This window comes from Dendropsophus ebraccatus, chromosome 12 (assembly GCF_027789765.1).
Source record: "Dendropsophus ebraccatus isolate aDenEbr1 chromosome 12, aDenEbr1.pat, whole genome shotgun sequence".
Taxonomy (NCBI): Eukaryota; Metazoa; Chordata; class Amphibia; order Anura; family Hylidae; genus Dendropsophus; species Dendropsophus ebraccatus.
Window position 1 is genome coordinate 56,306,554 of NC_091465.1, and position 16,732 is coordinate 56,323,285.

Consider the following 16,732-nt stretch of genomic DNA (forward strand, 5'->3'; position numbering starts at 1 on the left):
ACACATAAAGTGCTATTTCCCTCAATTTAGTAGATCAGACAGACTTCAGTTTTTCTTAAAACCAGTGACGTCACAAACCGAACCAGAGCAGGGCTGGGTATAATTCCTATGAAGCTTCCAGCAGGGACGCAGTGTATGGAGAAATTACATAGTAAGAATAACTATGACTAGTGCCAGCAGCCCCATCTACGGCACATAGGATGTGGCTGCTGGCACTTGTGGTGCAGCTGCCCCCGTGCCAGCAGCCCCCATGTGAAGACCCCCAAACTACCCCTATCAGAAGTGCCATCAGCCCCGTACACGGCGCTTAGGACGGGGCAGGTGGCACTTGTATTGCGGCTGCCCCCTGTCTCCCCGGCACAGTAGACCTCAGACAAGCCACCCACCCCGCTTAAAAACTCCAAACTTCCCTCTTCAGGAGTGCCAGCAGCCCCGCCCACAGTGCATAGGACGGGGCTGCTGACATTTGTAGTGCGGCTCCTGCACCCCCCCCCCCCCCCCCGCGCGTGACAGCAGACCTCAGACCAGCGGCACCCCCTCCCCCACCCAAGTACCCCATAGCTTACCCCCAAACGTCCTCCTCCTCAGGGTGCCCCCCGATCCGCACAGAGAGGAGATGCACATCCTGCTGTGCTGTGGCGTGTCCCTGCTCTGTCTCTTCTTCCAATGCTGCTGTACGGGAGAAGAGACAGAGCGGGGAATATGCATCTCCACTGTGTGCGGATCGGGGGGCACCCGGGGGAAGGGGTTGTGCTGGGGTAAGTTATGGGGGTCCTGGGGGGATCACTGGTCTGAGGTCTGCTTGTCCAGCGGGGGGAGGGGGGGGGCAGCCGCACTACATAAGTATATTAGAAATCTATCTAACCTTCCTTATGTGATAACATATTAAAAAATACATTTTGCCTGGGGTTGTCCTTTAACCCCTTCAAGACCAAGCCTATTTGCACCTAAAAGACCAGGCTTATTTTTCAAAATCTGACCTGTCTCACTTTATGCATTTATAGCTCAGTGATGCGTTAACGTATGCTAGCGATCATGGACCATGATTAAGCGCAGTAGTGCGAACCGCGTAGGTCCTGCTATGCACACCACAAATTTTAATAGTTAACGTCCTGGAGTGCCGACTTCATACACCTTCCTCTTCTGCCTAAGTCTTGCATACGGTGCATGACCCACGCCCTGAAGTTCGAGCACCCTCCTCATGCTATTTGCCTTGCTGCAGAGAGACAACTATTGGTGAGCTGTATCTTTCTCTTTTTTTGCTGAAGAAGTTTCCGAGTGCCAGGTGCATTTGCAGAGCCCCTGTAGTGTCAGCAGAGAGAAAAAAAAACCCATAAGTCACCCCATTTTGGAAAGTGCACCCCTCAAAGAATTCACCTTGGCGTAGGATGAGCATTTTGACCCCACAGAGCCCCTGTAGTGTCAGCAGAGAGAAAAACCCCCATAAGTCACCCCATTTTGGAAAGTGCACTCCTCAAAGAATTCACCTTGGGATAGGACGACCATTTTGACCTCACAGGTGTTAGAGGAAAGTATTCAAAATTAGTAAAAATGAAAAACTCGAATTTTTCCAATAATATGTTAGTTTAGTTTGAAATTTCTCAATTTCACAAGGAACAAGAGAAAAAAAGTACCCAAAAACTTGTAAGGCAGGTTCTCCTGAGTAAAAAGGTACCTCATATGTGGGCATAAACCACTGCATGGGCACACAGCGGGGCTCAGAAGGAAAGGAGCGCCAATTAGCTTTTTCACTGCAGATTTTGCTGAAGAAGTTTCTGAGCGCCAGGTGCGTTTGCAGAGCCCCTGTAGTGCCAGCGGAGTAAAATCTCGCCATAAGTCACCCCATTTTGGAAAGTGCACCCCTCAAAGAATTCATTTTGGGGTGTGGTGAGCATTTTGACCCCACAGGTATTAGAGGAAAGTATTCAAAAGTAGACAGTAAAAACGAAAAACTCGAATTTTTCCAATAATATGTTCCTTTAATTTGAAATTTCTCAATTTTACGAGGAACAGGAGAAAATTCACCCCAAAATCTGTAATGCAGGTTCTCCTGAGTAGAATGGTACCCCAGATGTGGGCACACAGCAGGGCTCAGAAGGGAAGGAGCGCCAATTAGCATTTTTCGTGCAGATTTTTCTGAAGAAGTTTCTGAGCGCCAGGTGCGTTTGCAGCGCCCCTGTAATGTCTACAGAATAGAACCCCCCAAAAGTCACCCCATTTTGGAAAGTACACCCCTCAAAGAATTCATCTTGGGGTAGGATGAGCATTTTGGCCCCACAGGTATTAGAGGAAAGTATTCAAAATTGGCCAGTAAAAATGAAAAACTTGAATTTTTCCAATAATATGTTGTTTAGTTTGAAATTTCTAAATTTCACAAGGAACAGGAGAAAAAATGAACCGCAAAATCTGTAACGCAGGTTCTCCTGAGAACAACGGTACCCCATATATGGGCACACAGCAGGGCTCAGAAGGGAAGGAGCGCCAATTTGCTGGAGCAAAACCGCAGCTAGTAATAGTTATTAGAATAGCGCAGTTACTAAAATAAAATAAAAAAAATGAGATTACAGGTAATGTTTGGTGGTTACGGACAGTCTGGGGTTGTTCTGGGTAATCTGGAGGTGGTTACGGGCAACCTGGGGTGGTTACGGGTAATCTGAGGTGGATACGGTCAACATGGGGTGGTCACGGGCAACCTGCTGTGGTTACAGGCAACCTGGGGGGGTTAGGGGTAATTTGGGAGTAAACTGCAATTATTACTATAATAAAAAGTGTGTGTTTTATTTTTTTGTATGTTTTTCACTTTTTGCACTTTTACACATTTATTTTCACTATATTACTATGATTACAGTGATATTTTCTATCACAGTAATCATAGTTCAGTGACAGAGACCAAATTGGTCTCTGTCACTTTAAATTTTCAGAGTTGGCTGGTTCTGGAGCGCATGCGCACTTCAGAAGCAGTCTGGACCTGATCGCTTGTACCGGAACCCCACAGGGGGGTCCCCGATCACTGCCCCATGCTCTCCGCTACCTCCGCTGGCGGAGAGCATGGGGCTTCCATTCATTTTTACTTTAAATTACTGTGAACAGACATTATGCTGTTCACAGTGATGGCGGCGGCTATCTTGGATCTGATGGCCGCCACGGGGAGGGGGGTTAGTGATCGGGGCACTAGGGGGGCTGATCTGGGGTCTGATTTTACTTATTTCATCTACCCCCACTATGGATTCACGGTGTGGGGAGATGAAATACAGAGGCGGCACCGACCCATAAGGGGTTAATGGGGGTCAGCTGCGGGATCGCAGCTGATTCTCATTATTTCCGGAGCTGTACTCAGATGAGAGCGGGATCGCTATCTCTGCAGCGATCCCGTTCTCATCAGTAACTCCGTCAGTAACAGGAACATATATACATTCCTACTGCACGGGGTATGTGCAATAGGAACGTATATATACATGTTACTGACGTGAAGGGGTTAACTGGGGCTGACTGATGTGTGTGGGACCGCTGCAGTGAGAGCGATCCCGCACACATCGGTGTGTCTGGGGGTTAAGAATAATGAGAGGCATCTGCATCTCATTAACCCCTTAAACGTCGCAATCTATAGCGATGGTTGGTCCGTTTACATACACTCCCCCTTAGCTTTCTTTCCTGCCCATTGCTTTCATTACTATTGCACAGTAGGTTTAAGATCTCTGCTTGCTGACTGTGAATGAAAACATTCTAGTTCTATCCAGACTCTAAGAACATCTATAACACTTACAATATACAGAGCTGTGACACAAAGACAGGTACGTATGCCTGCATTCACTTAAAGCAAGCAGAGAGAGGCTCAAGAACGCTTGTAAATCTATGGAAGCAACACTTTCACTTGTGAACAGGTGCATGAAAATGATGCAGATGATGTCTCCTGGGAGGTCTGGTTACCAAGTCAATAGATAGCTAACCAAGCCCCCAGAGAAGAGGTCATATGTCCTGTGTCTACAAAGTAAGGGGGGGGAAGAGGGAGCAGCATTTTGTCAGTGTGAACACAGAGGAGATGAATTTAGACACCCAAAGAGGGTAAATATGAGAAAAAAAACAGGGAAAGGCTATGTTCTCACAACCTCAAAAATAGAGAAAAGGCGGATGATTTTGATATTTAAAAAAACATCCGTTATTGCGGCAATTTAACTGACTGCAATGGTAATACATTGAAGTCAATGGAAAGACAGACGTCCAATGCACACAATGTTTTGAATAACGGAGGTTTTTACCGCGGACGTCAAAATAATGAACATGATCATTATTTTCGGATGTCTCTTGCAAACAGCGGACGTTTTTTTACTAGTAGTTCGCACACAATTTTTCTTTTCTCAGTTTTTACTATTGAATCCAATGGACTTTTCAGTTAAACTACACCCAAAGGCCAATTAGTTGACCTAAACTAGAATAATGTACAAAGACCAGTCATTGGGGAGACCAGGCTGCTAAATGACGTCTGTTATTTTAGACTCAAAATGACGGACATAATTTTAAACAGAGCTGTGTGAACATAGCCTAAGGGTGCAAGATAGGTTATACATGTATATTAGACTTAGTGTGGTACTGGAAAAGGGGGATCGTTTAGAATATTGCTTTTGTTACCCGGATAACCCCTTTAAGTGCAGTCTGTAGTGCATCTCACACATCATAGAAAAGTCAAAGCAGCTGGTATCTGATTAAGAAGGCACAGCAGCTTCCTAGAACCTGCCAAGGTAACAAACACAAATGCCATGAGGTGCGCTTTTCTTTTCCATATAGCATTTATTCTTTGAATATTGATAAATGTATCACAAGATTTTTTATTATAGCTGAAGAAAAGGCTGTTCTAACAGAAGGTAAGTTTGTAATGAAACTAAAAAAAGATTCTGTATGCAAAAGATAAATACCTCGGCACTACAGATCCCAGTACGGATGTGGCGTGTCCCGCTGATAGTCGACCCTTAGACTCCAAAATCATCCAAAATAGATAAAGAACTTACTTCAAACTGTACACAGCAAGGAAATGAAGGATGAGGCACTCGTCAGTCCATAAAAATTTGTGACTTTATTTCACCACTCTTAACATCAGGTGCTCATGGACGCTGGCAGGTGAGTGAACGGGCGACAGCCTGTTTCGCGTGATGACGTTCACGCTTCCTCTCGGCCCTAGCATCACTCCGTAACCTTGCCCCTTTTAACTACGTGCTGATTAAAAAAAAAACACTAGTTTACAAATGCATTAAAATCAATACAAAAAAGGTACAAAGTACATATCATTATCTTAGCTATTGCAACACCGTACATATACATATCTATCTCTCTATTATTTATTTGTAACCATGTACATCAGAGCGATCATTTAACCCTAGGGGTCCCAGAGCATCCATCTTTAAGATTAATTCAATTTCTCTTTTCATTAAATTTTCATGTCTATTTCCTCCCAGATGGCATGACATTGGCGAGTATTGACGTCGAGAGCCTATACACCCGCATCCCACAGGCTGCGGGTGTACAGGCTATACGGCGTCAACTCAATAAAAGTGGAAATAGTGATGAGAAGTTTTCTACTTTTATTTGTGAGCTGCTGGAGTTCGTGCTCCATCACAATGCCTTCCAGTTCGCTGACCAATGGTATTGTCAGCGGGCTGGAACGGCGATGGGCACGCTGGTAGCACCAACATTCGCAAATCTGTACCTGGCAAAATTAGAGGATGAGATTATCTTCAATGTGCAAAATTCATTTATATCCAAAATTGCTCTCTATATGAGGTATATAGATGATGTATTAATTGTGTGGACTGGTTCAAGTGTAGACGTCAGTCAGTTTGTGACATATATGAATGAGAATCAATTCGGTATGTCATTTACTGCAAACTATGGTAAAAATGAATTGGACTTCTTGGATGTTCATTTACAGCTGGCTGGAGGAGAATTATTGGTTAGTGGGTATCGTAAGGAGACAGCTACGAACACATTGTTGGAATACAACAGCTATCATCCACTATCTGTTAAAAAAGCGGTGCCGTACGGGCAGTTTGTCTGTTTATGGCGCATCAATAATTCTGGGGACATGTTTGAACAACAGGCTGACGACCTAAGTAGGAGATTGTTAGATCGGGGGTACCCCAAAGAAATTATAGATAAAGCGAGAAATAAGGCTAGAACACTCAATAGAGACACCTTAATTCATAGAGACAAATTCAGACAGAAGAAATCTGATAGGTTTGCGTTTGTTTTCAGACATGGCCCTATGAATAATGTTATACGATCAGCGATCAATAGAAGTTGGAAAATGCTGGAGAGTGATGAAGCGCTAAAGGACATAGTGGATAAAAAAACGATACTGGCGTTTAGGAAATGTAAAACAATCCGTGATTAATTGGTGAGAGGACGTTTCAGACCACATAGGAACACGAGTGCAATGTGGCTGAACAAAAGTGATGTAAAAGGTAATCACAAATGTGGTAGATGTAAATATTGTAACCAGTTTAATGATGTCGGCCATGTTCAGCTGGGAGGTACACAGTGGCAGATCAGGGATTTCCTGACCTGCCGCTCTTCATATGTGGTCTATGCACTCCTGTGTAGTTGCGGGCACTATTACATCGGTAAGACCATCAGACCCCTCTACCATCGGTTTTCTGAGCACGTACGTTCCGTACGCACAGGTAAAGGATGCCCCAAGGTTATAGAACACATACGTAAATTCCATTTTGGTGACACAACACAATTGTGCTTTATGGGGTTGTTACAAGTTAGAAATCCCGCTATGGGAGGAAATAGACATGAAAATTTAATGAAAAGAGAAACTGAATTAATCTTAAAGATGGATGCTCTGGGACCCCTAGGGTTAAATGATCGCTCTGATGTACATGGTTACAAATAAATAATAGAGAGATAGATATGTATATGTACGGTGTTGCAATAGCTAAGATAATGATATGTACTTTGTACCTTTTTTGTATTGATTTTAATGCATTTGTAAACTAGTGTTTTTTTTAATCAGCACGTAGTTAAAAGGGGCAAGGTTACGGAGTGACGCTAGGGCTGAGAGGAAGCGTGAACGTCATCACGCGAAACAGGCTGTCGCCCATTCACTCACCTGACCGCGTCCATGAGCACCTGATGTTAAGAGTGGTGAAATAAAGTCACGAATTTTTATGGACTGACGAGTGCCTCATCCTTCATTTCCTTGCTGTGTACAGTAAAAAAAGATTCTACTCAATCCATATAATCAGGGAGATAATCTATTCACTAACAATACAAAAACAGGATGCTACCTCTGTTTCAATTATAACAACATAAGACTAAAGAACAGAAAAAAAACACATATAGGTGCACCCACTAAAAATATACAAGTTTTATTTCACAATGATCCATATGATACATCACAAAAAAAGCTAGACACATTTAAAAAAAAAAAAACAATTTACGGAAGTAAGCATGATGTGCTATAATTCATACCAGGTAGCTACCCTTATAATTTAGCACTTCAGGGTCCACGATTGTGAAATTCCAAAAGAATGTAAATATTCACACTATATTTCTCTTGCTAAAGTGCAAGTGATGAAAAATACCACAATACCTATAATTCATGTATATACACAAATCATACACTAAAGTGCTAGTGCCCAATATAAACCAAATTAAACAGTGTAAAGAATACAATAACATGAACAATATCCTCCATAATATAAACAATATATCCCAAGGAAAAAAGGCAGTAAGATATAACATAAAAACACAGAAAAATGCAACCGCTCACCGCAATGGCAAGATGTAGACCCACTACAGACATGAAAATAGTTAAAAGGGGTGGTGGGGGTGGTTTACACTGTTTGCAAACGGTAACCAAAAGCCTCTTTATTTTTGTGGGAATTTTTTTAGCAGTTGAGAGGGCTGCTTTTAACTATTTTCATGTCTAGTGGGTCTACATCTTGCCATTGCGGTGAGCTGTTGCATTGTTCTGTGTTTTTGTTTTTTTTTTCCAATAAAATTTTATTTGGATTTTCATTGTTTTGTAAAAGACAACACAAAACACAAACAGTCAATAGGCATGGTACACAACAAGGTCCATGACCCATAAACAATAAAATATAAATCAAACAAAAGGAAAGGTGCAAGTGTCCTTTTTTGTTTTTAGCCCCATAGTCCATGAGGAGAAGGGATCACAGGGTGCGACCGCGGGCCATCCAAGTCCTGGGGTGGTGCAATAATAGAAAGATACCTGAGGAACGCAAAAGTTAGTCACCGATCACAATGTTCACAAAATTATCTGTATTGAGTCGCCTGTTATTAGCCTGGCCAGCAGGGGGCAGTCTCAGGGAACCCAGGGTACCAGCCAAATCACTCCTGCAATACCATTCCGTAGCTCTAAAAGGATATACAAGATCCCTTATCTCTTGTGGTTGGAAGTGGGATTCTATAAATGACCTCCAGCGTTTAAAGAACCTCTTAGTTCCCTGATTTTTGTGTCCTTCTGCATATACTCTGTCCACTCCAAGAAGAAGGTTCAATTGGGAGACCAACATGGGAATATCCGGGACTGCCTCCGCCAACCAAACCTGGAACAGGCATCGTAGCGCTACGTGCAATACTACGTGTATCATTTCAGGTATAGTTACTGCGTCCCCTTCAGCCTCTGTTGGCCTGAGTTGGTGGAAGAGGAACGCTTGAGGGGACTCCGGAACCCTAACTTTCCAATGTAAAAATATATAGTCAGCCACTGCCCTCAAGTATGACCGGGAATGAGTACATTCCCACACCCCATGCCATAGGTTTGTGAGAGGCTGTTTGCATTTCGGGCATGCAATTATCCTGCCAGGAAAGTTAGGAGAAGGGGGAATATTAAACCCATATAAGGCTGCATGGGCCAGTTTAAAATAGGTCTCTTGCCAACGCTCATTAATGATACATCCCCTGATTATGTGCCATCCCCTTAAGATAACCTCCTGGATCTGGGCATCCCCCGTCCATCGTACCCATGTGGGGAAGAGAGCTTTAGGATCAATATTGAAAAACTCGTTGCGAAAGGCGTTATAAAGACCAGAGACAGATGCTTTTTGCGGCGTCTCACCTATAATGCTATCGAGGGTATGGTCCTGTGACTTCACTGTCAAGTTACGTAGTCTAGTAGAACAAAAGGAGTGCAGTTGATTAATGTAGAGGAAATGAGCGGGGGGAAGGTTGAACTTCTCAGAAATTTCCCGTGGAGTGAGCCATCTCTTAGTAGTAGGGTTCATTATGGCACCTGCAGACATCAATCCCCTATCCTTCCACATCTGCCCCCAGGCCGGGTTGCCTCCCCATGGTGTCTCCGGATGAGCAAACAAGGGCATGCGTTTAGATAACAGAAAGGGAACCTTAAATGTCGTACGTAGTTCTCTCCAAGCCATTATGGTGTCCCGCAGCACTATAGAACTCTTAACTTCTGTCGGTAGCTTAAGTATTGCGGTGTGTAAAAGGGCCACCGGGTGCCATGGGTAGGCAAGAGCCTTTTCCAACGCAACATTGGAGTGGAACGAGGTATCGTGCACTCAGTCAAGAACGTGTCTAAAAAGACAAACAATATTGTAGCTCCTTATGTTTGGGAAGTTAAGCCCCCCTTCGAGTTTGCACAGCGCTAGTTTCTGGAATGCTATTCTAGGATGTTTCCCCGCCCATATGAATTTGGAGAACGCCTGGCGCACCCGGGTGACGTCTGTATGTTTAAGGAGAAGTGGCAGGGTCTGCAGCGGGTACAACAATCTGGCAAAACTAATCATCTTCACAAGATGACAGCGGCCTAGAAAAGCCAGAGGAAGATGGGCCCATCTCTGCAGTTCATTTGTTATCTTATGAAACAGAGGATAGTTTAACCTGTACAAGGAGTCAGGGGTTTTACCCATTTTTATGCCTAAATATGTGATATGAGAGGACGCTATATTAATTGGTAAATGGCGTATGGTCTGGAGCCATCTGGGGGGAGTTAAGCCCAGTGGGAGAAGGTCACTCTTGGCGGTGTTGATTCTATATCCCAATATTTTTCCATAATCCTCTAAAAAGGAGAGAATGCGCGGTATACTATCTTGTGGGTTATTGAGAAATAGAAGTATGTCATCGGCAAAAAGGGTAAGCCGAACCCTGTGGGACCCCACCTTGATCCCTTCATAGAGTGAGGAGTCGTCCAAGTATCTCGCCAACGGCTCGATCGCCAGGTCGAACAGGAGGGGAAACAGAGGACAGCCCTGACGTGTCCCCCTATACAGCGGTATGGGGGCCGATAATAAACCAGAGGTATGAACTCTTGCCTGGGGATCATTATAGAGGCCGCCTAGAAATCCCCTCACCCTGCCCTGTATCCCAAATTTCTCAAGCACCGCCCACAGCCAGTCCCAACGGACGCTGTCAAAGGCTTTCTCCGCGTCTAATGCCAGTAAGGCTGGAGCTTCCCCTGGCTGTGGGCGGTGCCGCACTCTGTCCTAAACAGTCAATACTTTCCTAATATTAGTTACTGCTGACCTATTTCTGACAAAGCCTACCTGGTTATCCTTTACCAGATAGGGTAAAAAGTCAGCCAGTCTATCTGCCAGGATTTTTGTGAGTAATTTATTATTGTTATTTATTTACGAAATGGGCCTATAGGATGCCGGGTCCTGTGGTTCCTTACCGGGTTTATGGATTATCTTTATGTACGCCATTTTGGCCCCCAACGGGACAGACCCTGTGGTCAACATGTCATTAAAGTGATTAGTGAGGCTCGGTGTGACCTGGTCTACTAGGGCCTTGAAAAATTCTCCGGTGTAACCGTCGGGTCCGGGGGCCTTGCCATTGTGAGCTGCTTTGATCACTCTGCAGACCTCAGCTTCTGAAACATCTGCATTAAGGACCTCACATTGTTCACCTGATAGGGAAGGTAAGTCAAGGTCCCTCAAAAAGAATGACAAGGGCCCCGGGTCCGAGGGGGGAGAGGCATAAAGGTTGGCATAATAATCCTCCAATATTTTGTTAATCTGCTTTGGTTGAGTGTGGAGCATCCCAGATGTGTCTTTAAGGGTCAAGACGTGAGATGGCGGTCTCCTACCTCTCGCCAGCCTGGCCAACAAACGTCCTGCCTTGCTACCGAATCTGAAATATTCAGCTTCAGTGTGGGACCGATAGATATTTTCCCTCCGTTCCAACCACAGTTCGTAATCCCCACGAGATTTCTGCCAGGCCTCTCTATTATTGTCTGAGGGGTCCTGGAGGAAAGCCGTATAGGACTCTCGCAGTTTGGCACTCGCAATTTTATAGTGAGAGGCAGTGTGTTTTTTCAGGGCCGTGACATGGGATATTAGTCTACCTCGGAGAACCAACTTAGCCGCTTCCCAAAACAACTGAGGGGTAGATTTGTGTTGTGAGTTATGGTAGTCATATTCTGCCCACCACCCCCTGACCACCTCTACAAAAGACTCATCATTCATAAGGAAAGATGGGAACCGCCAGATATGATCTAGGCCCACTGGGTTAGATGCGTAGAGTTTCAAAACAACTGGTGTGTGATCAGAGATGATAAGGTCTTTATGTTCCACCCACTGCAGTCTGCGCACAGCTAAGGGGCTGAGGAGAGTGTAGTCTATACGTGACCACGATTGGTGGGAGTGAGAAAAATGTGTGAAGTCCCTTTCATCGGGATGTGTGAAGCGCCAGGCATCCTCCAAACCCACCTGCTCTAAAAAAACAGGTAAAACCTTATTCCTCGCACGAGACACAACGCCCCCCTGGCCCTTTCTATCCTCAAAAGGGGCCCATAACTGTATTGAGGTCCCCCCCCCAGAACTTTCCACGGGGTTGGGTCTGCGCTCACCTTAAGGGCCAGGTCCGAGAAAAACAAATTATTTTCCCCGTTAGGGGCATAGATATTATAGACACTATACATCTCTCCCTGATGATCCAGGAGCAGGTGAGACACTCTACCTGCGTCATCATGCTCGTGGGAGACCAGGGAAAACGCAAAGGATTTATGGAGCAATGTTATGACTCCCGCTTTACCCTCCACCGAGGGGGATCCAAACACCGCGCCAACCCATAACCGCTGCATCCTCTGAATATCCTCCTCCTCTAAGTGGGTCTCTTGCAGTAGGACTATATCTGGGTGAAATCACTTCAAGTAACGCAGTATTTTAATACGCTTATTGGGTGATTTTAACCCCTACACATTCCAAGTCACTATGGTAGGCATAGTAGATCAATACATAAGGGTACAATGAACAGGCGCTTCAGGAGATAGGTTGGCACAGCGATCAGACCCCCCCTACCATACATTGTGAGAAGTATCCACGGTCCCCCACAACCCCATACCCCCCCCCCATGATATGACCATGTTTCCTGATGCACCAACAACACAATTTAACAAAACTAGACAAACAATACACTAAAACAAGGCTCATGAGGAGTGCTGTCTGTAACTGCAGCCTTCCCTGTTTGTGAGTAATGGACTTCTCTTTTTTTCAGAAAGGTGGCACACTACCGGGAGACACGAGTATATAACTAGTATAATGAGCACCTATCAGGTGTGGAGGGATATACTCAACAATCTAGCATAAAACAATACTGCAAAAAGTGAACTCTGGTATATCAAGCTATTGCATAACTAGACAATGAAATCAGGAAGTTGCCATAGATAAATGGTGGGCTCATGTATTGCTGTCACTACTTGCATGTCCTCCCCGTGGGCGACAACAGAGGGGCCCTTCCTCTCGGTCAGTCTGGGGATGGTGAACGGGAACGCTGAGACCTCTGGGACCGCGAAAGAGCATCTCTCCGACTCTCCCCTTCTCTAGAAGACACCTTGGAGCTCCTGGATGAAGTACCCCTGGGTGATCCTGCTCTCGGTGGTGATTTGCGGGAGGACTGTGGCCTAGGACGGGAGTTAGATGATAGAGATCGTAGTGAGTCCAGGGCTGCTTCCGCCTTCCTGGGCGATGAGTAGGAGGAAATGGAGCCATCACTGTGAAACACCCGGAGTATTGCGGGGTATTGAAGCTGAAACCTCCTGTTCGCTTTGTACAGTTCCGTACATACACTGCTGAAGGCCTTTCTCCTTTTAGTAACCTCTGCGGAAAAATCTTCAAATAAGAGCAGGCGCATGCCATTTACTTCTAGGGGTCGCGTGCGCTTCCTATAAGATCGTAGCCAGGCCATCTTGTCATTGTAGTCTAAGAGGCGTAGAATCACCTGCCTCGGTCTGTTGTTAAGCTGGTTGAGGGTCTCCCCCCTCATCTGCGGGTTGGGGCCCAGACGATGCACTCTTTCTATGCGACAGGCATGGGGCATGTTCAGAGCCTTAGGAATGTCTCTTTCACAGAAAGACTGCAGGTCACTTTCTCACTGATGCCCACAACTCTCAAATTATTTCTTCGTGACCTATTTTCAAGGTCGTCCATTTTGTCTGTCATAACCTCTGTCTCGCTCACTAATTGGCGCAAGCGAGAACGCAGGTAATCATTCTCATCCTCTAGAGAGGAGACCCTTTGCTCCACTACAGTGATTCTGTCAGCATTATCCTTCACCTCAGACTGGATCTTTGTGAGGGAGGACCTGAGCGCATCCTCCAGGGTCTTTTGGATATCAGGGGCGATGTGGCTGGTGACTGCTGCTGCTAATGCAGCGAAATCTATGGGCCCCGGTCCCTGCTGTATATGGGATATGTCCTTCCCATCACCTGGTGCTATGGAGGACGTAGGTGGCGAGTCTGGCTGCGTTGTCTGGGGCTGTGCTGCATCGCCGGGCGTCATCTTAGGTAGCTGTGTGACTGCAGCGTCTACGGTGCCGTCCACACCTGGCTGTTTTACGACACTTCTGAGAACGTACCGGTCCATCCGTGGCTCCAGCAGATCCCCCGGTACGTTCTCCTGCTGGTGTGCTCGGTCGGACGCCGGTATGGCAGTTCTGTGCGGGTAGCGTACCTGTGAGTCCCGGGAGCTCTGCCTCAGCACATGCTGCCTGGCCGCGCCAGAACTGGAAGTCTTGTTCTGTGTTTTTGTGTTTATAATTTCAGCCATAGCAATGCGCTCCTGCCTAGTGTGAATGGCGTTCGAGGAGAGCTGACCAAATTTGTCTTTTTTTTCTGAGTAAGATATAACATCACATAATGAAAATGTCCCCCAGGACCCTGTAGACTACTCCTGACCAAACCTCTCTTTTGGAATTTATTGCAATCATTGTGCCAAATTATAGGGGTAGCTACCCGGTATGAAGTATAGCACATCATGCTTGCTTCCGTAAATTGTTTACCCCTTTATGGGTGTTTAAAAAAAAAAAAATTGTCTTGCTTTTTTTGTGATATATTATATGGATCATTGTGAAATAAAATTTATATACAGTATGTTCCTGCGTATAAGACTACTTTTTAACTCAGAAAAATATTCTCAAGAGTCAGGGGTGTTCTTATAGGGTGGGTGCAGTCACCACATATAGTGGGGGAGCTAAAAAACAGCCACATCCCTGCTGTATGCTGCAACCGTATGAAGGGCAGAGCAAGCTGCAGGTGTCCTGTGTATGGGAAAAAAAGAGATACGGTAGAGTGGCGCTGTGCCCAGAAAAGCACACACCTTTCACCCGTCTAGCCCACCCTTGTATCCTACCAGTACTACTGTACCTCCTTCTCTGCCTCTCAGATCTTGCTTCTGTCTAATTTTTTTTTTTTTATTATATTAATGTGTGTTGGAAGAGGGGTAGTCTTATACAACAAGTATATACCAAACTCTCTATTTTAACTGGAAAAGTTGGGGGTCGTCTTATACGCCGGAAAATACGGTATTTTTTTATTATTGATTAGTGCACATATATGTGTTTTCTCTGTTCTATAGTCTACTGTTAAAAAAGTTTCTAGGAGTAGATCATGAAGCTAATTTGTTCAAGTGGGACGAGAGATAGCCCATGATAACGGCAAGAATTGTGTGTGCCTTAGTGAATTTCGGGGGACCCTGATCACATAGCATGTAGTACAGGTTAATGCACTAACAAATTTATCTCAGAATAGTTTGTTTGGAGGCCTTAGAATTAGAGATGAGTGACTTTACAGTATTAGTGAAGAGCGGCGCTTTAGCTAGGCAGTCGACTTTTAAGCTGGCTGCCTTTGAACTAGAAGGTTCCCAGGACTTAATCCAGCTTTTCCAGGCACCTGGAGTGAAGCGGCACAGAGTTCAAAGGCAGCCAACTGATAAGCAATTCGCTTTTTTAAAAGGGTATTCCACTCAAAAATAACTTTTGATATGTTGTTGCCCATGGGGAGACAATTTCTTCCATACTTATTATCTATTCAGTCTCCTTCCCCCAATTCTAAGCTGCTGCTTTCTGCTGAATACACAAATCTGTCTGTGAACCTCTCTCTCCCGTTTCACCCATCTCTTTTGAGACAGCTGATGTACACAAGTCCCTGACTGGCTTTATCTGCAACATTGCAGCTTTGTTGTAATGCTGGGAGGGTTATTCTAAGGTCAAGTTGCCAATAAACTCACTGTGATTAACCATCCCGGAATTACAACAAAGCTATGATGTTGCAGATAAAGCCAGCCACGGACTTGTTTACACCAGCTGTGTTAGAAGGGTGGGGGAGGAGAAGGAGACAGAGAACAGCTCACACACAGATTTTTGTGTCTTCAGCAAAAAAACAGTAGCTGAGGACTGGGGAAAGGAGAATAGATAATAAGTATGGAAGCAATTGTTAGTCTCACCATGGGCAACAACATATCAAAAGTTATGTATGAGTGGAATACTTGTTTAAGGCTATGTTCCCACACAGAATTTTTGCTCAGTATTTTGAAACCAAAATCAGGAGTGGATTGAAAACACAGACTATGTTCACGCACTGTTGAAATTTAGTAGATGGCAACTAACGATCGTTATTTCAAAACTACGGCTGTTTAAAAAAACAAAAACAAACTGAAATTATTTGCCATTAAATGACAGCCATCCACTCAATTTCAACAGTGCGTGAACATAGCCTCTCTGTTTTTCCAATCCACTCTTGGTTTTGGTTGCAAAATACTAAGTAGAAATGCTCTTTTGGAACAAAGCCTTAAGGCCTGTTCACGGAGTTCGGAGTAAAAGAGGCAGAATTCCACGACGGAACTCTCCGCTGCGGAATCCCGCCAGCCTCCGTGTCATACAGGCCGTCTGAGGGAGGGCTCGCACGCCTCCTCTCTCCGCTCAAAGAATTGACATGTATGATAGGGAGGGCTGTCGCGGATTTCTGCCTCTTTTACTCCGTGTGAACTGGCCCTTATACTCTAAATTTGCTCATCTCTACTTAGAACCTCTATTTTCCTCATGAAAGGGTTAAAGATTATTGGATATTCTAAATGCCTCCATTCTCTGGAGGTGTATTTTTAGACGACAAACTACATTCTTTTCTATCTATGGATCTTTAGAAGATTCCCGGAAAAGAACAAGAAGCAATATTACCTGATTTAAATTAGAAATCGAGGGACATTTCAGAAAAAATGTTGGTAAGAATCTTAAGAGTACCTTGTCAGACATAAATGTCGTATAAGGCTCAGCTGAAGAGAAGGTCTGTAGTTCTCCAACACACTTAGCAGATGTCACTGACTAGCAGGGTAGTCCTCAAGGTCAAGTATTTCAGAGGTTCAAAGGGTTAAATGCAGAAGCTCTTTAGTATTAGAGATAAGTCCCAAGGGTTTACTAGTCTAAGGATCCTAGGCCGAAGACATGGCGATTGCTTGGGGGAAATTATTTGATTTCCTGGATC